Source organism: Panthera uncia, chromosome D2 (genome assembly GCF_023721935.1).
Source record: "Panthera uncia isolate 11264 chromosome D2, Puncia_PCG_1.0, whole genome shotgun sequence".
Classification (NCBI taxonomy): domain Eukaryota; kingdom Metazoa; phylum Chordata; class Mammalia; order Carnivora; family Felidae; genus Panthera; species Panthera uncia.
In genome coordinates this window covers 72,237,583-72,243,157 of record NC_064818.1, presented here as the reverse complement: position 1 = coordinate 72,243,157, position 5,575 = coordinate 72,237,583, and positions in this window count along the sequence as shown.

Here is a 5,575-nt window from a genome sequence, read left to right as displayed (position 1 = left end):
TTATGATTACCTTAAGTCAGTGTAGTGCCTTGTAAAAATGTACCTATGCTGCAGCCATTCCATAAAATCTATGAAATAAAACACATCTCTCTGGCTCGGCGAAGTTCAGAAAATCTGGGTCTTTGCTCCTATAAATGTATCATGTTGCATTTACTGCCTAATAAAGTCTCAAAGAACAAGACTGCCCTTCTTTTCACAACTTGATCCTTTACAAATTTACAAATGTAATGCTTTAACCTATTTGAACTCGACTCTGGCTCCCTGAGGGAAGATGCTTAACCAAGTGAAAGTGTGTGTTCTCGGTTAGTTGGGCCTTGGCTAGCAGCAGCGGGTATCAGGAGGGCAGCCCCCTGCCGGAGGGGTACAGCTGGCCTCCCGGCCTCTGCTAGAGGTCTGTGGCAATGAGGTCAAAAGAAGAAGACGAAAGGAGTGGGCACTGAGAAGGCAAAAACAAGGCCCCGGTACCAGAAATTTAGGTCACAAGGGAGGGCAAGAAGTGTTATCAAGCTGGAGGCCAACTCCCTGAAAACCAAACAGAGATAAAACCAAATAGGTGACATTCTTCAGGATTGAGGCATTCATTCCTTCCCAGCCACCAAATGCTTAGAGAAAATGTTCTCCACAGAGCTTCTGTGTCTAGACAACCTCAGCCTGAAAAGCAGTTGGGACATTCAGGTGGCGTGGTGGAGGGGCCTGCGATAAAAAGCCCGGACCCGAAGCCCACCCCCAACAAGTCATTTTAGTGTCTTTTTTTGCGAAAAGGTTATAGTTTCAAAAGCGAAGCTCCAGGGGAGGTAAATATGTAAGGAGGGAACTATAATAACCCCGTAGGCAGTGACTTGAATGTGACCTCGTATGAAAATGGAAATTTCTTTATCAAACACTGAAATGTTTTGTCTACACAACTCAAAGCATTCTGAACGTGGAGTAGTAAACCAGTGAGTTTGTATAGGAAGCAGAGGCAGGTGGAGAAAGTAAAGGCCAAGGAAGAGAGAAGACATAAGGGGTAGGCAGACCACAGACGAAAACATTCCCTCTCAGGAGCAGGGGAACACTTCCCCCGTCACGTCAAAAGAGCCAGGCTCTGCTAGAACCTCAAAAGTCTGTAATTATCCTCATGTAAGGTTGGATATTTTCGGAACTCCCTGGATATTTGACATCAAGACCGTTCGCCTAGTGAAATGGGCGACTCAAGCTGTTTCCTAAATAATTCAAAGAATTGCTTCAACCACACCCCCCAGATGCAACACATACATCATCTAGATACTTTCAAATCAAAGCAATTGTATCTAAAATGATTATCTAGCTTTCCATTCTGACCTGTTGGTTGAGGAACACTAGAAAAAGTCCAAATGATTTCTTTCGAGTGCGAAATGCACAGAGCCCATGTGTATGGAAGTTTTTAACTGGGCAGAGGCACCCTTCCCTGGTGGTTAAGAGCCCCCTCTAACTACCTTGTTACCTCCTCAAAGAAAAAGCCGTCCATGATCACCACCAAAATGCTGACAATAGAATCTGTCTGTTTCACTAAGCTTCAAAACCAACCATGGAAAGCACTCAATGACCACTGGCCACCTCGTGCATGTTTCCTCCATCTTTTAACAATTCAGAATCTTATGGAAAGCAAGTAATTTTCATCAAAATGGTTGTAGTTCTGGCTGTCTCTGGATGAATATGGGGCCCTCAGGAAATAACTTTTCATAAGGTCTCCAATTACTAACATTTTAATCCAGGTGAAAAATCAAGTTACATGAGTCTTTGTGGCAACCCTAAAGAATGAAAGGAGATCAACCTGAAGGTGGAGGTGAGGAGGGGCAGGTAAGGAAATACCGGAAGGCCATATTTTCCGAAGAATGTTCTCAGGGAAACGAACACCCCCTCCCCTCCCTTTTCTGTTTCCACTCCATTTCCTATGATGTAAGAGATGGGTTTCTTTTCTTTCTTCTCTTTCATTTTTTTTTTTTTAAGCATCTATGGGGAGCCACCTCCATCATCCCATGAGCTGCTGTCTTAGTCCCACAAGGCAGGGGGCTGAAACAACTATCTTTGATTAACATAAGGAGAACAAAATCCACCCTAGGTCCAGCCGAAATACCAGTTGATCTTTGTTTTACCAACGTTTCTGTAGTTTTATCTTTATTTTGGATGCACTTGAGACAACATGTTCGTGTGTGTGAGTGGGAGTGTGTGTGTGTGTGTGTGTGTGTGTGTGTGTTTAACATTTTGAACATAAGAGAAAAGCTTTCCAGCGAAAAAATCTGTTTACAATGGTAACGTGCAAAATCACATGTCTGTTTGATCCAGAAAGCAGTTGTTCTAGAAGATAAGACAATAGACCCATTCTGGAAGATAAGCCTGTATAACCGTAAATAGCTTACTGATTAAGCCTAGCAACTTGCTCAACAAGATTCTCTTCAAAACCCTAGCCTTGCTTTGCCCTTACCCGGAGCCATTATGGCACAACCTGCCCCATCTCCCCCAGTGAGCTCCTACCTTACAACACTCCCTTCACAGCACCAGCTCAGACTCTCATCCCTTTCCCAATTTCTCCACTTTGAGGCATCACTGAGACTGTCCAAGTGGTATTCATTCTCATTGCAACAGATCTGATACGCTTCTCTTGGCTTGACCAGTTGTGTTTTCTGGTCGTTTTTGAAGATGTCAGTGGTTGACACATTCCTTAATAATATCTCCAGCAGGTTTCATATAGGCCATTCTGGAACTAAAACACATACCTACCTGGTCTGGCTTACAAACTTCAATTTATATCCTCTTCAAAGCACCTAGCAAGCCTTACCTCACCCAAGATGGGTGGCTCAGGGGACTTGAGCTGGGGAGGCAACTTGGCTTTCTCTTTAAATCAGGGTGGGACAAGAGGGGAGTGACATGTGGTTTGAGATGACCTTACCCTGTTTGAAGATGTAACACCTCTGGGAAAAGGAAGGATCTTCGTGGGTAACTGGTCACCAGTCAGTGGTGTGGAGAGCTGTTCTGGTTGGTTCCATATGTTTCCATGTCCACCAATATGGCAGGCCCTGTGTACATAGTGTGCATGGCTTTCTCTGAGCAGAGTCCACACCACACTGGCCCCTCTCTCACTGGTGTCCCATCCGAAGAGGATCGTCCCCTCCATCAGTTTCCTGGTGCCATAACCTTTCATGCATTTTTGCCCTGTTCTTCCTCCTCTTATAAACATTGTGTCCCTTTGTAAGGAGACACAGGAACCAATGAGAAAATGAGAATAAAATAGAATATTGTTCTGAGAATTAGACACACTTTTCAAATATGTGCCCCATAGGCAGTGACTAGTAATCTTTCTTTCCTATTATACACAATACACTGTATTGGCAATATTACTTTTGTAATTAAGAATGAAATGTGAGAATATTGTATTAATTTAACAATTTTAAGAATATAAAGAAAGGCTCATAAACATTTGTACCGCAAGAACTAAATGACTTTGGTTTCGTCAAAATAGAAACCAATGCAAATTTGCCAACAAGTATTTTAAAATTCTAGTTCAGATCAAGAAGGAGGAAAACTTTGATGTTGGAGTGACACTCTGTTCTGGCTTCTTTGTTGTTGCCCCTTAATAAATGCTCTTCAATTTTCTTTAAAAACATGGATATTTCATTGTTGCTGTGGTTAGACGCGATTCAAGGTGTGAAATTAGTATGTGGCAACATGAAAGGGGGGTAGTTCTCTGCCTAACATCGTCCATGACATGTCTTAAACACTGCGGCCATTCGGGGGACACCCAGAAGAGCAGAGTGAGAAATACTTATAGCATATGAGTGTAATAAAAAATGTAATCATGAACAAACAATACATTAAATTGGTAGGACACAGTTTACATTAGATCACAGGAATGGATATCAAAAATATAGTCAATATTTTTGAAAAAACAACCAGCAGTGAAAAATTTATTTGTAATACAAACCAGACACTCCAAAATAATTTGTGGTTTACTTAATTCTTACCGTTCATCCTATATTCTTTTGAATAAGCTGAAGTAAGGCACCCGAGTAACTACCTCAGCTGTTTTTAATTTTGATATTGAATTTTCAGTGAGATGAAAACTCTGGTCTATATAACAAAAAGAGATGGCATTTTTAGAAATTTGGATTTTCCCCCCTCAGTGTAGATTCCTATTAAAAAGAAATGTATTACGATAAATTACTATATTTCCAAATTGTCTCATTATTGCCGGGCAAACAATAATTGCATATAAATTCTGAATAAAGAAATATCACATTGCATTTTATGTGTTCTGCAATATGCACTCATAGAAAATCATTACAGTAACAGAACCAGCTGCATGTAATAGAAAGCAAATGATTTACAATGTTACTATGAGAAACTACTTTATTTCATATTATCATAAAAAGAGCAGAACTGAATATTTGCATGACAAACAGAAGAATCCAGGAAATTCCAAAAGCAACTCAGTTTTTTTTTTAATAGGTATTAATGCTGGAAGGTGATTTGAAAGCCTTCTACTCTAGAGAATATTAGCAATTATAATTTGCAGTCATTATTAGGCCAACAATTGAGAAAGAAAAAATCTACAAACATTAATAGGATATAGAAAGAAATACTTGAAGTAATATGTTGTGTTTCTATCATACGACATCTATGTTACAAGAGCTTACATTTAGTGATGTTGAACACTTCATTTCATTTAGGCTGAGAAGTAGAGTGTTTTTGTTCCTAAATGAAGCTCAATCCTGAAATTTGAGCCACACCAAAAATCTTCAATGTCTGTATTTTAATGTGTTTTGCATGCCAATCAACATATCTGCCTATCAACAGCTCAGTCCAAGTGAATTGGCCCCGCCCACGTCCCTAATACAAGGGGGAAATCAGCTGCAGACCTCAGGGCCCTGCGCCCTCTCCTCCCACCCATCATGTGCACAGGTGCAGGTGACATAGGCAGAGCTATGATATGGCTTGCAGAAGAAAAGTCGGGCTGGGTTGATGAGACTCCCTCTCAGCCATGAACTTAAGTCCTGGCAAAGGGGAAGGAGCATTCAGATGAGGAAGAGGTGGCAGCATGAGGCAGAGATCATCTACACAGTCCAAGGTGGGAGTGGGTAGTAGGCTACACAGCGGGAAGGCAAAAGCAGCCTGAGCCCGGAGGAGACACACATCGGTGGTGGATCACTGGTGCAATACATAAACCCCTGCCACCAAGAATGCCAACCGTCTCCAACTCCAGCTCTGATCTCCCGGACACCAAGCCCAGAACCGACTCCTAGGCTTAAGTACCCATATCTCTAGTACCTCTCTCTAATTTTACTCCATATATTATCAGTGTAGTAAACAAATTAACTGGTAGGAGTCTCAGTTTGTGCAACCCCCAAAACCTATAAATTATAGATATATATATACACACATATACATATTAATTATATACCTTATACAGTTCATAAATAATAAAATAATTGGCATATAATATGACATAATTGTATATTTTATATTTATAATATGGTATAGTATAATATATATAATAGTATATATAGTATATATATAGTATAATATATATAATAGTATATATAGTATATATATAGTATAA